Genomic DNA, 18,544 nt, shown 5'->3' on the forward strand with positions numbered 1-18,544 from the left:
ACTGATCTAGTTGAAATGCACCGGCATCACCACAGCAACAGAACACAAGAACATAACATATTTTCCTTTTTTCCACAAAAAAATTATGATGTGAACATTCTTATGCAGAAAAGAACATCTGAACTTAAGCAATTACTAATTACAAACTTATCCCAAATTTCTATGTAACAGAACCTATAAACAAAACATATAGGCCCTCATTACAACCCTGGAGGTCGGTGGTAAAGCAGCGGTAATACCGCCAATAGGTCGTCGCTAAAAAAAATAGAATAATGACCACGGCGGAAACCACCAACACAGACAGCCACTTTAACACTCCGACCGCCACGGCGGTAGCAACAAACACCGCAGCGGTAACCACCAACAGTCAGAGGCCTATCCGCCACCTTTACCAGGGCGGTACAAACGCCATCAAAAGCACGGCGGAAACAGTGTTCTGAAGGGAAACGACTCACCTCCCGACACTCAAGGAGGAGCCAGGACACCATGGAGCCCGAGCTGCACGTCCTTCCCATGCTGGTGTATCTGCTCATATACCCGGAGTACCAACGCCGGCGATGACGACCACAGTGAGTACTGCACCTAGTACAGAAGGGAGAGGAGGAGAAAAAAGAGAGTGACACACACACACAACAGGCAACACCCCCACCCTCACCCCCAACACCATACACACAAAAACACATACAACAACATTACATATACACCCCGTAACCCTCTGGAATAACGCAAGGACAAAAGGAATGGAGACAAATTAGTGTAATATTAGACATTTTGAGAAATACGTTCATAAATAAATAAACAGTATGTACAGCATATACAATATATACAAATTGAGGGACAATGTCCACACAAAAATAGTCCGTGGCCTACTAGGCCATAACACATAGGCCAAGCCCACACTTGACTCCCGCCTCAAAACGGGGAGAACACTGCAGGGGCATCAGGTCGAAAACACACAGGCACCTCAGGGGGATGGGGAAGGGGGCACATCAGCCTGAAGATGGTACTACACCACTACTCCTGGAGGGGGCTCCATGCCCACTGCTTGGTCCTGGTGAGTGCACAGCCACAGTCTCTCAAGTGGGTGGTTTTCCCACTGCTTGGTCTTGGGGAGTGCAAAGCCACAGTCTCTCAAGTGGGTGGTTTGCCCACTGCATGCCCCTGGGGAGTGCAAAGCCACAGTCTCTCAAGTGGGTGGTTTGCCCAATGCTTGATCCTGGGGAGTGCAAGGCCACAGTCTCTTAAGTGGGTGACTTAATCCACTGGTTCTGGAGGGGGATTTGTGCCCAGTGTGCTTCATCCCGCCAAGGATAGGGTGAGTGGATGCCTTAATCCACTGGTTCTGGAGGGGGATTTGTGCCCAGTGATGCAGCACTTGGGGGGTGCCAGGTCACAGTCCCTCATCTGGGTGTCAGGGCCACAGGATTTGCAATGGCCTGGATGCATGATAGTCCATGGAGGCAGGTCTACAGTCCATCTGCCAGTCCATCTGCCAGCGGCTACGGCTGCACAGTGGTGGTAGTGCTGGTGGGGGTGCTGCCAGTGCCGGTGCTGCCAGAGCCTCGGACCGCTGCCCACTGGGGCTACTGCTGCTGGCAGTGGTGCTACTGTCAGCGGTGCAGGTGGAGGTGCAGGTGGAGGTGCTTGCGGCGGTGCATGTGGTGGTGCAGGTGGGGGGAGGCTCCAGCCCTTCTCCTGCAGCTTCAGACTGCTGCCCACAGGGGCTGCTGCTGCTGGCAGTGGTGCTACTGTTAGCAGTGCAGGTGGCGGTGTTTGCTGCGGTGCAGGTGCTGCCAGTGGTGGGGGGAGGCTCCAGCCTTTCTCCTGCAGCCTCGGATGGCTGCCCACTGGGGCTGCTGCTGCTGACAGCAGTGGTGCTTGCAGCAGTGCAGGTGGCGGTGCAGGTGGCAGTGCAGGTGGTGGTGCAGGTGATGGTGCAGGCCGCGGTGCAGGTGTCAGTGCTGGCGGTTGTGCTGGTAGCCACCAGGCCTGCAGGGTCGGATGGCTGAAGTGCCTTGACTGGTGTTTTGTGCCCCTTCCTGCCCTTGGCAGATGGTGGTGTCACCTTGGGTCTGGCAGCTGGAGTCTTTGACGTGGCCTTGCTGGGTGGTTGTGGCTCCTTCTCCTTGCTGGATGCTGTTCCCTTCTTTACCTTGCCAGGTGGCGGAATCTTCTTGGCCTTGGCAGGGGTTGGTGGCACACTGGCTGGGCTAACGGGTTCCCCCTTAGAGCCTCTGACAGCTGCAGAAACCACAGCGGACGTGGACTTGGTGGCTGAGGTGCTGGGGTGGGTTTTGGCCACCCGGGCCCGAGGTGAAGGACGGGGGGTGGGAAGGGGTAGAGAAGAGGTCAATGTTGGCTAAGAAAAGTTTCTTAGGGACATTGGGGCAGAAAGAGGGTGAAGGTTTGGGAGTGGAGGACGAGGGAGTGCTTGTTGGAGGTGTCAGTGTGCTATGTTTGGGTGCAGGTGCATGAGCTGGATGCTGTTGTGAGGTGGATGGCTGTTGGGTGTGTGTGTGTGCTTGTGTTTGTGTACTTTGGGAGGAGGGGTCACAGACACAGTGGTAGAGGACACAGGGGACGTTTGCATGGATGTGGGGGTGTTGACTGCCAGTTAGGGGTGTGTAGTGATGGGCGTGTTGGTAATGGAGGTAGTGGATGAAAATGTAGTGCATGTAGGTGTGAGTGGGAACGCTACTGGGAGGGAGGTGGACGACGCAGAGGAGGGGGACACAGTGGAGGCAGTGGATATTGGTGTGTCTGCATGTGGATGATGCTTGTGTGAGTGCCTGTGAGATGAAGTGTGGTGCTTGCCTGAGCCACTTCTGTGTGTTGATTTGGGTGAATGCTGGTCTGAAGGTGTGCTTGGGATAGACTGGGGTTGAGGGGATTGGGACTGGGTAGAGGAAGTTGGAGGGGGATGCTGGAGGCAGGGACAATGGCTGCCATCAGTGCGGAGGCCATAGCCTGAAATGTTCTCTGTTGGGCCGCCACGCCAGAGTGAATGCCCTCCAGGTATAATTTTGTTTGTTGCAAATGCTTCTGGACACCCTGGATGGCATTCAGAATGGTTGACTGCCCAACAGTGAGGGATCTCAGGAGGTCAATAGCCTCCTCACAGAGGGCAGCAGGGCTGACTGCGGTGAAGGAGATGCACACCATCCTAGGTGAGCGGGCACAGGAAACACGCTGAGGGGCTGCTGGGAGGGCGGTGGTGCTATGAGGAGTGGCGGCTGTACCTGTTGTTGAGGTGGGCACAGAGGTGTCCGCCACTACCAGGGAGCTTCCATCGGAGGAGTCCGCTGTCTGTAGTATCCCCTCCTGTCTCTGTCATGGTCCTCCCCTTGCCGTCCGTCCCAATGGTGCCCTCACCAACGGTGGATTCGGCCTCCAGGCCCATGTGTGATGCAGCTCTCTCCGTCACCGGTGCCTCTGCTCCTCCGCCAGATGACCCTAATGCACACAAGGACAGGGTGATAAAACAAAAGGGGGGGGAGAGACAGAGGATACACTTGGTCAATGACAGCAACAACACTACAGTTGGCGTACACAACACACAGGGAGCAGCCCTATCCCATGCACTACCAGTTACAAAGATAGTCACCAGCCAATGGGGGACATAGCGTAACGCCATCAGCTGCACACCTGTAACAAACAGGACCCTGGCCAGTAGTAGATGCCCACTAACACCATTTGGGGTTGGAGTGCTTCAGAGCATGCCCAACAAGGACCTACCCTGCCATGTTCAACCTGGCCTAGGGGCACCCATAGTCCACATCCCCACCCAGGTACAATCTTAACACACGTAAAGTAATGATTCTGAATCTATACTCACCCCCTTGTGGCTGCTGTGATGCCCTCAAGCACCCATCCAACTCCGGATAGGCCACCGCCAAGATGCAAAACATCAGGGGGGTCAGGGTATGATGAGCACCCCTTCCTCATTGGGAGGCCAACCCCAGCTAGGCCTCTGCCATCTTCCTTGCCCAGCAGCGCAGGTCCTCCCACAGTTTGCTGCAGTGGGTGCTCCGCCTGCCAAAGACCCCAAGGTTCTGTACCTCCTTGGCGATGGCACGCCCAATACCCTTTTTCTGATGGGCTCTGACCTGCAGGAAAAAGACAGCAGAAAAGGGATTAGTCAAACCATCAGGACTGTCATACTCATGACCCGACATATCCCTCCCATCCCCTTACGCACATACATTGACCACCATACATGCAGCACTCTGCACAGGACACCTCAACCCCCCCCTACATGTGGCTTACACACACAGCATTCCATACATTCATGGCCCACGCATCATGCTCACAGTGTACTCACTTGTTTGTCTGGAGGACCTTAGAGTAAAGTGTGCTGGGGTAGGACCCCATCCACCACTCTCTCCCACTCCTCCGAAGTGAAGGCAGGGACCCTTTCCCCAGACACATGAGCCATTCTCGCTTCCAGACACAGGTCACAGCAGCACTTGCAGTGTAGGTCCTCTCCTGTTGAAGGTCAGGTAGCAAGTGAGTGAATAGATAGAAAATGGCGGTCACGTCCGCGGCTGTGCGTACTGTCACAACTAGGATACATTGCCATTGGCTCCTGGAACACATATGGCCTAATGTTAACCAATGCGAAGTTGACTGCCACCGCAACGGCGCACAACGCCAGCGGAATTACCTCATTTCAACTTGTCCTTCCTCACAGGTCAGACAGCCGCCATGTCAGGGGGGCACAGGCCATGGCACCTAACTGCTTCACAGCAGACATTGGCACATCAACTGACTCTCGGATTCACATACTGGTTCTGTAAAGGAAATGAGGCATCATTATTTCAATAGATGTGTGAATATGATCCTCTGCTCACTGTGTTCCTCCCTAGACTTCAATCACTGAGGAAGAATATGAGACATCCTTCAGTGTACAGACCCCTGGTTGACCTGGCGACAATGGAGAACAGACACATTATCCAAACCTATAGAGTTGATAGGGCCATAATCCAAGAACTGTGTGCCCAATTATAGCCAGACCTGATTTCAGCTATCCGCCGCCCCACAGGTATCCCCCTCTAGTGCAGGTCCTGTCAGTGCTCCATTTCCTGGCAAGTGGTTCCTTCCAAGCGACAGTGGCCATGGCATCAGGGATGTCACAGCCTATGTTCTCCAACGTGTTGACCAGAATGTTGTCTGCCCTGCTGAAACACATGCGCAGCTACATCGTGTTCCCACAGGTGGAGAATTTGGCAACAGTGAAAGCTGACTTCTATGCCCTGGGACATATCCCCAACATCATTGGTGCCATTGATGGTACACATATAGCATTTGTCCCCACCCCCGGAGGAATGAAAAAGTGTTCAGGAATAGGAAAAGCTATCACTCTCTGAATGTGCAGATGGTGTGTTTGGCGTACCAGTACATATCCCATGTGAATGCCAAGTATCCTGGCTCTGTGCATGATGCCTTCATCTTGAGGAATAGCAGCATTCCATATGTGATGTCTCAACTCCATAGGCAGAGGGTTTGGCTAATAGGTGAGACCATTGTCCCCACCCAGTTGATGTAGGTATATGGGTGTGGGGTTGTCCCTAAGGGTGAGTGTATGTCTAACAGGTATCCCTCAGATATTTGCAGGTGACTCTGGTTACCCCAACCTCTCATGGCTACTGACCCCAGTGAGGAATGCCAGGACAAGGGCAGAGGAACGTTACAATGAGGCACATGGGCGAACAAGTAGGATCATTGAAAAAACCTTTGGCCTTCTGAAGGCCAGGTTCCCGTGCTTCCATCTGACAGGTGGATCCCTGTACTACTCACCCAAGAAGGTGTGCCATATCATTGTTGCATGTTGCACAACCTGGCCTTAAGGCGCCAGATGCCTTTTCTGCAGGAAGATGAGTCTGGAGATGGTCTTGTGGCAGCGGTGGAGCCTGTGGACAGTGAGGAAGAGGAGGCAGAGGAAGAATATGTAGACAACAGAAGATCACTCATACAACAGTACTTCCAGTGACTCACAGGCAAGACACTGTAATTTTACTTTCCATTGCAGTTTTGTGTTTGACATTGAACATGGCAGCCCGATTTCCCTATTTCTATGGCCAATTACTGTACCCTTTGGCATATCTATTTTCTGATCTCTGTGCCCCACTCTGGCTCCTAGTGTGTTTACTGCTGCACACTACAGGTTATACCTATGTTAATATTACAGTTGATTAGAAATGCAATGTTTACAGTTTGTGAAACTAATACATTTGTCATATAATCCACAGACTCCATACTTGAATTTGTTCAAAGGGTGTTTATTTAGGTGCTAATAAGTGGAGGGGGTATTGCAATGGGCTGGGTTGATGATGGAGGAAAGTCCAGGGTAGAGTTCAGTCTATTGGTATTACAGGTGTATTGTCCAATGGGTCATAGGAAGGGGAGCAATAGCAGTTGAAGCTAGACAGGGAAACAGAGTGGACAGAAGGGTAACAATCAGGAGATTCTTAATTCCTGGTGGGGGTCTTGGCAATGTTCTCTGGCTTCTGCCTGGATCGCAGGGACCGTGTTTGGGATGGTTCTTCTTCTGCAGGGGATGGGGTGAGGGTGGCCTGTTGGTTCAGTGGTGGGCCTCCTGTTCACTAGCGCTGGTGGAGGTGTAGGGCTGTTCATCGGTGTGGCTAGTGTCAGGTGCCCGTTGGTGTGCCACTGCCTCCCTCATGGTGTTGGCCATGTCAGCCAGCACCCCTGCAATGGTGGTGAGGATGGTGTGGATGTGTTGAGGTCCTCCTTGATCTCCAGGTACTGTCCCACCTGCATCAGCTGGGTCTCCTGCAACTTGTTGAGTATCTGGCCCAAGGTCTCCTGGGAATGTTGGTATGCTCCCAGGATCCATGCAAGTGCCTCGTGGAGAGTAGGTTCCCTGGCTTTGTCCTCTCCCTGTCGCACAGCAGTCCTCCCAGCTTCCCTGTTGTCCTGTGCCTCTGTCCCCTGAAGCGTGTGCCCACTGCCACTGACCCCAGGTCCCTGATCGAACTGTGTTTGTGGGGTTGCCTGGGGCCCCTATAGTGGTGGACTCACTGCTGATTGATGTGTCCTGGGGACAGAGGTATGGGCCTGTTGGGTGGGTGCTCTGCTGGTGTTTCCTGAGCGGGGAGGCTCTGTGGTGGTATGGGACTGTGGCAGGGTAACCAACTGTCCAGAGGTCCCTGATGGGCCAGGTTGGTCATCGTGATCCAGGCATGCAGAGCTGCTGTCATCTCTGTGTGCCTCTTCAGGGGGGGACTGGATGTGGCTGGCACCTCCTCTCTGGTGACGTTGAGTGGGGCTACAGTGGGGATGTAAATGCTGTGTTATTGTATCTGCGTGTGCCATCCTGTGCATGGGTGTGTTTCCTTGTATGGCTGTGATTGCCCTGTCAGCTTTGCCTTGTGTGAGTGGTGATTTTGTGGGCTAGGTGATTCTCTCTAATGTGCATGCTTTAGTGATTGGTGTCCATGCAGGTCTGTGATGGGTGTCCATGCATTGGTGTGGCATGCAGGGCTTGGTTTTGGGATGGGTAGATTGTGATAGTGGGGTATATGTGAGGTGGTGGAGTGATGGGGTGAGGGTAGGAGTTTGTGATGGCATGCAGGTAGGGTGGGGGATATAATAGTAAAGATTTGACTTTCTAGAGTCCAGTCCTCCTGCTACTCCTGCGAGGCCCTCAGGATACATTATTGCAAAGACTTGCTCCTCCCAGGTTGTTAGTTGTGGGGGAGGAGGTAGGGATCCACCGCCAGTCCTCTGTACAGCTACCTGGTGTCTTGCAACCACGGAACGCACCTTCCCCTGTAGGTCGTTCCACCTCTTCCTGATGTCATCCCTTGTTCTGGGGTGCTGTCCCACGGCGTTGGCCCTGTCCACAACTCTCTGCCATAGCTACATCTTCCTTGCAATGGACGTCTGCTGCACCTGTGATCCAAATAGCTGTGGCTCTACCCGGATGATTTCCTCCACCATGACCCTTAGCTCCTCCTACGAAAACCTGGGGTGTGTTTGGGGTGCCATGGATGTGGTGTGAGTGATATGTGTGAGGGTGTGTGGGGTCATGTTTTGGGGTGTGTGCTGTGAGGTGCGTGGAGGGTGCATGGATGATGGTGTTCTGTGGCTCAGATTGAGTGGGTGCTCCTGGCTTGTCTCTCTCTCTCTTTCAGTTAGCAATCTTTTTTTCATTGGAAGGGTTGTGGGTAATGTGTGTGTGTGTGTGTTTTAAATTGGATTGGGTGTGTGGGTGTAGTGTGTGCATGTACGTGCATGTGTGTCAGGTGTGTGTATTTTGAATTGTCCAATGTGGTGTAGTTTTGTTAGTGTGTGTGTATTTTGAGCACGGAGGTGTGTACCGCCAATGGTTTACTGCTATTGAAAGACCGCCGCAGTGATTCACGGGTCCTGATACTGTGGGTGTATTTCTGTTGCCGTAACGATGTGTGTTTTGGTACCACCAGTTTATCACTGCCCTTTGAGCTGGGGGACTTGTGTGGGTGTCTGTATAGTGGTGGATTTCTCTGTGTGGGTCATTATACCCGTAGCGGTATACCGCCGTGGTCACGGTATGTTGGTGGCCATCAGCACGGCGGTCGGCGGCATTTACCGCCAATGTTGTAATGAGGGCCATAATCTCATCCTAACATAAGATTACCACTGAGAACACACTAAAATAAGTATTAAAATATAATGATGGTAACAATACATTCCAGTATCACCAACGTAACAACACACTCACTAATATCTGTAACAATAGTTGAGTTTCCAAGGCACATGCTTTTCACAGGCAGACCTCCATGGAATGTGTGGTTCCATATCTTTAAAGGTTGACAAATCGTTCTCCTCGATGACTTGACATGATAACAAATTTTTCTCTGGTTTGAGACTCATTTACATTAACACCTTTAACCTTAACGATTTTCCTGACATTCCACCAATGACCACTTTCAACCATTACAGCATTGCCACACGCTTTCTTCACAGTAATAGGTTAACCATAACTGGCATTCTCTTTTTTAACAAAAGTTTGACATTTAATGCGTACCACATCTCCAGGGTTGAAACATGTGAACTGTATTTGATTGTTAAAATGTTTACCTACTTTTCACTTTTTCTTGTGCTTCCTTCACTTCTCCCAGCACTTTTCCCAGGTCCACCTTATTGGTGAGTTTACCTTCTATTGTATTGGCTAACCAGGCAGGAAATAGCTTAGATGTGGAGTGTCTTTCCCTGAGAAGTTCAAACGGGGAAATTTTAGTGAGTGAATGCGAAGTAGTGCAATAAAACCAAAGCATAGACTTCACTGCCTCTCTCACATCAAAAGCATTAGCTTTAGCCTATTTGATGCATTCCACCACCACTCTGTTCATCCTCTCTACCAAACCATTACTTTGAGGGTGATAAAAAGAGCTGTTATAAATGAGGTCTTTGCAGTCAGGTTACCCCCTGTCCAAGCAAGGACCCTCACTCTAGTCAGGGTAAGTCGCACACAATCCAAATTATCCTGTGCCCACCCTCTGGTGCTTGGCACTGAGCAGTCAGGCTTAACTTAGAAGGCAATGTGCTAAGTATTTGAGCAATAAATCATGCAATAACACAGCATAACACCACAAAAATACACCACACAGTGTTTAGGAAAATATATAATACTTATCTGGATAAATGCAGGTCAAAACGATTAAGATTCAATAAGTACACGTTGAAATATCACTTAGAAAATGATATGAAGAGTCTTTAGTTCTTAAAAAGCAACAAATGTTTCGTGCAAGCACAAAGTACCTGGTTTGCGCTCAAATTCTCTGCAAGGGACCACAGAGGAAGAGTTGCATGGAAAACGGGGAGGTGTGCATCGATTTTTCTGGCACACACAGATGATGCGTCATTGAGTTTTCATGCAGGGCAGGCTTTGCATCGATTTCCAGCGCAGACATTGGGATCCTCTTCGGGTTGTGGGGATTTTGCCCCGGGATGATGCTTTGAAATCCTGGGCATGCAGGACGAAGTCACAGGGGCTGCGTCGATCGGGTGGGCGCTTGCGTAGAAATTTCTGCTGCATTGCAGGCGCTGCATCAATTTCTCTCAGGAAGTCGGGCTGCGTCATTCTGGCTCGGCTTTGCACAATCCAGTGGGCCGTGCTTCGAATTTCCAGTTGCTTTCCTCTTTGGAAAGTCAGGCTCCGATGATCCGGTTTGGTGTGCGGTGATTTTCTCACTGTGATGCAGGCTGTGCATCATTTCTTGCAGGCTGTGCGGCAATTTTCGCAGCACAAGGAGTTCATCTGCAGGAATTAAGTATTTTTGGTCCTGAGACTTCAGGAAACAGGAGGCAAGCTCTATCCAAGCCCTTGGCGAGCACTTTTCAGCACAGCCAAAGAGCAGCAAGGCAGCAGGGCAACAGGAAAAGTAGTCCAGGTGAGTCCTTTGGGCAGCCAGGCAGTTCTTCTTGGCAGGTTGCAGGTTCTGGTTCAGGGATTCTTCACCAGTTGTATCTTGTCCAGAGGTGTCTGACTTCAGAAGTGTCTTGCGAAGTAGAAGTCTCTGAGTTGGTATGGTCAGAGACCCTGCTGAATTCCCCAATTGTGCATTTGAAGTGGGGGATACTTCAAAGAGTGGCTTAGAAGTGCACAAGGTCCCCATTCAGTTCTATCCTATCTGCCAGGGTGCCAGTAGGGGGTGTAGCAGTCCTTTGTGTGATGGCAGGCTACAGTCCTTTGACATGTAAGTGTCAGGCCCTCCATCCTCCCAGCCCAGGAAGACCCATTCAATATGCAGATGTGTGCAAGTGTGACTGAGCATCCTGTTTTGGGGGTTTGTCTGAGTGGAATGCACAAGGGAGCTGTCAACTAACCAGAGGGACTTGGATTGTAAGGCACAGAAGGATTTAAGTGTAGAGAAATGCTCACTTTCTAAAAGTGGCATTTCTAGAATTGTAATATTAAATCCAACATCACCAATAAGCAGGATTTTCTATTACCAATCTGTCCATACTAAATATGACCTGGATACTCCTTCCAGGTCAGAATCTACCACTCAAACAGTCTATGAGGGTATCCCTAATGCTATCCTATGAAAGGAGCAGGCCTCACAGCAGGGTAAAACGAATTTAGGGGTTTTACAATATCTGGACATATAGAACACACATGTTCATGTCCTGCTTTTTATCTAAATAGCACCCTGCCCTGTGGGCTACCTAGGGCCTTTCTTAGGGGTGACTTATATGTAGAAAAAGGGGAGTTTAATGGATGGCAATTATCTTTAAATGCCAGCTCAACGTGGCAGAGAAACTGCACATACAGGCCCTGCAGAGCCAGGCCTGAGACATGGTTAAGGGCTACTTATTTGGGTGGTACAACCAGTGCTGCAGCCCACTAGTGGCATTTAATTTATAGGTCCTGGGCACATGTAGTGCACTTGACTAGGGACTTACAAGTAAATTAAATAAGCCAATTGGGTATGAGCCAATGTCACCATGTTTTAAGGAGAGCGCGTTTGCACTTTAGCACTGATTAGCAGTGGTAAAGTGCACAGAGTCCTAAAGCCAGCAAAAATGAGGTCAGAAAAAGAGAAGGAGGAAGGCAAAAAAATTGGGGGTGACCCTGCAGAAAGGCCATTTCCATCAAGAACTTTTCAAGTGCTTCACAGCAGCCTCCTCCAAAAAAACTTCAATTTTATGATTGACAAATTGGACACCATCATCAGAGACTATGTACTCCGGAAACCCTTCTCTCATCAAAGTATCTTTGAGAAATTGTATAGCATTGCCAGACACGGGGTATGAAAAATATGCACCTCAGGCCATTTGCTATGGTAATCCATCAAAACAAATGTGTAACTGATGTGGAAGGAAATGGAAAGGTCCGACCATGTCAACCCCAACTTTCATCCAAGCTTTCTCAGGCACAGGTATAGGTTGTAAGGGTGGTGTCACAAGTTGAAATCCCTTCTCTGATATATACCACACACCTGTTAACAACCATTTCAACATCTCTGTCCATAGAGGGCCAACAATAATGAGCCCTCACCCGTCTCTTTCTCATGGTTGAGCCTAAATGCCCTTCATGTGCATGATTTACCAACACAGTATGAATGCCGTATTGGGGAACACATTTATCATTCCTCAACTCAACAGCATCCTCTATAAATAATTCTTCACAGACTTTTGACTAAGGTTTAATTTCTGTGCTTAAACACCTTTCCTTGGGCCAACCATTGATAATATAATCTTTAACTCTGCTCAACACAACATCCTTACTGTCTGTAGATTTCCAAATCACTTCAGTACAAAACTTAGACTTATCTACATCTAACGCTGCTAAAAAAGCAATCTTCCTTGTCATTCTCTAAATCAATAGCATCCTCTTCAGAAATAGGTAATCGAGACAAGAAATCTGCCATGAAATTTACCTTTCCCGGAATGTATTTTACTTGGAAATTATACTCTAACAATTTCGTGATGGGACGTGCAATGTATGGAGTAGTGTAGTTAATCTTATCACCACTCAGAATATACACAAAAGGCTTATGGTCAGATTGTATTACATAATTCCTTTCCCAGACATGACTCCTGAACTTCTCACTCGCACAGTAGCAAGCAAGTAACTCCTTCTCAATCACAGAGTTATTGAGTTCAGGGTCACACAATACTCTTGAAGCACAACTAATGATTTTTTTCATCTTCATTGGAACCCTGAGACAACACTGATCCTAAACCATATTTACTGCCGTCCACAGTGATGATACACAATCTGCTGGGGTCATATGGACTCAATGTCCTAGCAATAGTCAATTCCTGTTTGTCATTGTCAAATGTGCTTTGACACTCACTATCCCACACAAAGGGAACCTTGTTCTTTTGCATATTAGTCAAAACTCTCATTGTGGTAGCATACGCAGGAATTAATCTGGCATAATATTCACACATACCAATGAACAAGCGTAGTTCATCTTTGTTTCTGGGATTGGGTGCTATTTCTTTGCTTGACACAGAGTGCCCAAAAATTAAATCTCTTTTTTCCGTAATTCACATTCCTCCTCTTTCACAATGACCCCATTGGTTTGAAAAATATTTAAAACTGATCTAATGGTCTTATCGTGGTCCTCTAGACACTTATCATAAATCAAGAATTTGTCTTGAAAAGTTAAAACACCATTGACATTTTCTAACAACTTGTGCATCATACGTTGGAAAACAGACGCTGCAGATGCCAAGCCAAATGGCATTCTACAAAATTGGAAAGTGCCAAACCGTGAATTAAAAGCTGTATCATGGCGAGATTCTTCATCCAACACCACTTGGTGGTAAGCTGACACAATTTTTGAAAACCACACAACACCTTTGAGCTCTTCTAGAAGATCGCTAATCTTGGGTAGAGAATGTGAGCTCACCCATATTTCTTTGTTGAGACTCCTCAAATCGACACAGAAACGCATGTCCCCAGTTTAGTTTCTGGGCGACAACTAATGACGAAAGCCACAAACTACATTCAATGGGTTCTATTACTCCATTTCTTTGAAGCTTGTTCAGTTCAAATCTCAGATCATCTCTCAAACTGAATGAAACAGTCTTAATTTTATGTTTTACAGGAATGGCACTTTCTTTTATTTTTATCCTAAGTATAAAACCAACAATCTTTCCCAACCCATCTGCGAAGACACTGAGAAATTCACTCTAAAAGGAAATCACATCTGTGGAATCTTTCACTACTAGGACTTGTTCTCTAGCCACAGGTTTAAGTATCATTCCAAACAAACCTTGGTGAAACCATCCCAAAATGTTCAAACCGTTCAATGCCGCATAAATCTTGCCTAGTATCTTGTGCCTTTCAAACTCTAAACAGTCTTCAATAAAACCTTCTAATTCTATTTTCCTCCATTCATAGGAGACAGGAGCTCTCTCTGGGGGATGCAACTCCCTATCACCCCAGGTATTATGAAATAAATCTGAAGAAATCATCGTAATGCGTACACAATAATCAACAAACAAATGTAAAGTTTTATCTCCCACAATAATATCCACATATGGATTCACACAATCACTTTGATCACTACTAACAAACTGACCATCCTTGGCGGCCACAGTCATGCCCTGTAATGCTTTAGCCATAAGTTAATCTCTGGTTGTATCATCCTCGTGCCCCACACTACTTATTTTTGTTTGCCTACTTCGTGTAGATTGACATAGCTTGGCAAAGAGACTAACTTTACCACACTTCCTACACACAACGTTCTTTGCTGGATAATTTCTTGCTCCTCTGTTATATGGTGCATTACCACACCAAAAACATATGTTATTGCTCTTAAAAGAACTGTTTTCATATTTCTTTTTCTCATGTCTGTTTGTGCCTCCTGACTTTATAATAGACTTAACTACATTAACATTTACATTTACATGACCATTGTCTTTTACAGCAGTACTAGTACTGAGTTCTTTCAGTGATATTTGTGCCAATTCAATGCTCTTAGCAACTTTAAAGACCTCCTCCAAGTTTGGATTACCCATGGTCAAGAGTATTTGTTGAATGGGTTTATCTGCACAATGACCAATGAATTCATCCTTTATCAATTGTCCCTGAAAATCTCAAAACTCACATTGCGAGGATAGCTTCCTAAGTGCACTAATATATGCATCAACATCTCCATTATGCATTTGTGTACGTTTGAAGAATTTATGCCTCAAAACCACTAAACTGGGTTGGATATCAAACCTCATAGCTAAGTTTTTACTAGCCGTTTGATAGTCATCCAATTCTTCCTCATCTTGAACTAAACCAAGTAGATGTTTAAAGATCTCTCTACCTTCATAACCCAAAGAATGTAGTAACAAATATTTATTTCTTACCAGTCTGAAACGAGCTGCACCAATAGCTACAAGGTAAGTTTTGAATCCATCAAACGATTGCTTCCAAGGTATGGAAGGCATACCGCGTGTCTCTAAAAATGGTGGTGGTACCTTTACAGACTGCATAGTTGAGAAAACATAAATACAAAAATATCTTTCAAATTACACAACTTTCTTCAAAATAGGATAATGTATACAAGGTGCGCGTATCACCGCTGTGGTACACTTCTGGTCAGTAATGCAAGGTGTGCGTATCACTGCTGTGTTACACTTATGGGCTGTAATACAAGGTGTGCGTATCATCGCTGTGGTACACTTTTGGTCAGTGATGCAAGGTGTGCGTATCACCACTGTGATACACTTCTGTGCTGTAAAAAGTGTTTCCCACTTGCATGACAGAGAAAGCTATCAAATGCTTGGGACACACACAAACTTTGATACTTGTCGCACATGTGCTTGAAAATAGCCAGCCTTGAAACTAGAAAATGATAGCTACAGAATTGTTGTTTAATGGATGTTCCACAATATGCGTTTAATACACTTCCAAGCATGTGTGTGTGTTCCACTAAGCGTGTTTACTGAAGCATAGAAGATGGCGCCAGTAACCGCTCCTAATGCGGATCAGTCAACTTTGTAGACTCTCGTGCCGAAATGCACATGCGTAAGCAGTTCAACTGGATCCTTCCCTACTGCACAGATGACATCTCGCTGGGTCTACAAAAACAATGCTGAACACAAAGAGAAAGATCGTGAAGGGCAAACATGGCTCGCTCTCACCTCAACCAAAGACGAGCATCAGCAGCAAAAAGCGAGAATCGAAAGCGCAACAGTAGCAACAAGAAACACTGGAACAAAAGTTCACTGTGTGGGTTGTTGGAGGTGGTTTCGCTCGTCACCAAAATCCGATGTTACGGCCTACCACAGAAACACACAGAAGCCAAGGATTGCGTCTTTGTGAGTATTTATTATGTTTAACTTCATCCAAGAAAACTACTGATATATCCTCTGACTAACACGCTCCAACTGATCTAGTTGGAACGCACCCGTATCACCACAGCAACAGAACACCAGAACATAACAATGACCACATTTTTTACTGTGGAAAACAAGCTACTCATTATTCTATGTATTTTAATTTCAGTTAGAGAACCTTCTTGAATTCGGTTTAAGGAGCTTGTCAAACATTTTTCTGAATATGGAATGCCCCAGGTTATTTTGGGTTCCACACATGTAACAATACACACACTGGATGTTGCTTCCAAAAAATACTGTATTTTCCATTGTTTGGTCCTACGATCATCTCGTTTATTGGAATATCGGTGGCCAGCTGCACACATCCTTTCCCTCACTCTCAGAAATGAATGTAGCCGTTACTACCGCCCATTCCGTCTCTGGCCCACTTACCAGTTACGATTCTTTTTGGATCCATTGTTTATTTTCCTGCAGATCAGTGTTGCAGCTGAAAATCAATGTAATTCATGTGTTAAAGGCAAGTAGCCCCCTTGAACATACACTTAATTTCAGAAATTTAAAATAATGATCAGCTCTACAAAAAGCAAATGCATCATAAAAGCAACACTGAAACAAACACCCTGTTTAAATATTGCTACCTTACAATTGTGCTACTACCTTTTTTTCTACTACTTTTATCTATCAATATTGTATTGCTTTCTGCCCTTATTTGCTGTCTAAACCTAGTAATATAATTATTCGAGGAATGAATGATTGTTTGTATTCAAATAATACAATTTATTACATATTTAATGTCAAAATAGCAAATCTTACATCGTCAACATAAATTAATTTGGCACATTCTATTGAGGCTTACAACCTAAGCACCACGACTTCTGGATTAATTTTGTGGGTGACATTGTTTGAGGCAGGGACTGCAATATAAAAATAAAACCGCCGTCTAATTAAGTAGTACAATCTTTTTTAAAACTATCTGATATTCGTAATATCCAAATTCCAGAAGCTATCTTTACTTCAATGATTTGAGTACAATTTTGAATGGTCACTTAATGATTACAATCACTTATGATGTTTTTTGTTCCAGATTAGACAAGTTCAAGGAAACCTGCTGGAAAGTACGTTTTCCTACGGAATTGACATCTCAGAAGGAATAGTTCTGGTTGTTGGTATTTCTTAGGTTCAGGGCCAGTTGTGAATATTTAATTTAGCCATAATGGGTTCCCTAGTGGTCTTTTACACTCAGGCTATTCTAAGATTGTTTTTCAATGCATCTCACACTGATTGTGCGTTGTCAAGGGCTTCAAGTTTCAATTCATTCCATTAAAGCAACCAAATAGAAAATAGAAGACATGCATATCAACAAACCTTAAATTCCGATTTCCTTGTAGGCCCTTAATACTGTGCCATTAAATGTCATCTTCCGAGTGGCTGGTCACCTTTTCACCACTTGAACACTTTCTATAGATTAGGGATTCCTCCGGCCAAAAAAGTGAAGACCAAGAATAAACATTTTCAAACATTTCCCTCACACTGTCACCACCATCCATCTGAAACAGGTTGGTTTAATTCTGCATTTCAGGCTTTTTAACTCTAGCTCTCCTACGATCACAGTCCCCATTTCTCTTCTCTGTCTGCTTGTATATATGGATTTATCCTTTGGCTGACCATGGATGTGGTGCCATACCAATGAAAGCATATGCTTTTATTTGTGATACCCTGTCCATTGTTAAATTATATGTAAGTATCTGTCTATACACCTCTCACCCCAGTTTCTCACCATGTTATTCAGTCATCTATGCAAATAATTCTGCTGTCCTATTGGCAAAGTCCAAATTACATGACTACTTCCAATAAAATAAATGTATGAATATCATTTTTCGAGACCATCAATTGTAATACAAAATATCCGTGGTGGTACTGTAATGGTTAATATGCGTTGTCGTAAACCCAAGTGATATTAGAATATTTGAAAAACGTCTCTGATCTGTAAACATTTCACTTCATTCGAAATAAAAACAAAAGTCTACAAAATATACCTCTAAATCTTGAGGCATAGTACATACCATAGGATTGGACGGATACGAATAGGCATTTGTTACCTTCTTCCCTCAAATCTGGCCAGGGCCTCTATGATATATTGCATTTATCAGATAGTCACGTTGAACCGCAGGGTCTTAGGTGAATAGATCGGAGGTCCAATCAATACTGATGTTCAACCGCTCAATGTGCTGATGTGTGGAGATGGGTGACCTACTGACCCCAAGGTAATTACCTAGTGTTCCTAATGCGTCCCAGAGGGGAGCATCATTGAAAGCGACAACTAGAAAGACCAATGTACACGCAGTCGTAAAACACAATTAAAACATTCCTCAAGGTAAAAGAACAACCTTCCCAGAACAGAAGATTAAATCTGAAGGCCTTGGCCTGTGGGCTAGCCGTTTATCGATTTTAAGATGTGGGAAGTGCTCGTCCAATGTCTTGGCAAATATACATTTTTTTATTGTGAGGTCAGTCCACTTTAATGTGTATTTTATTAAAATGTCTACTACATAACTGTTTTCCTCTCACTATCGTCAAATAACCAGCGTCGCTATTTCTAAACATATATTTCCCTCCCAACCGAAAACTAGTAGTTAAAAGGCTATTCCGACAAGTAGTTAATTTCTTCGGCGCAACTCATAGACACATTACAGACTAAAAACAAACATGATCAAATTGACTTAACCAGTACTACACACACTGCAGGCTG

Source organism: Pleurodeles waltl, chromosome 1_2 (assembly GCF_031143425.1).
Source record: "Pleurodeles waltl isolate 20211129_DDA chromosome 1_2, aPleWal1.hap1.20221129, whole genome shotgun sequence".
In the NCBI taxonomy this organism is placed as follows: Eukaryota; Metazoa; Chordata; class Amphibia; order Caudata; family Salamandridae; genus Pleurodeles; species Pleurodeles waltl.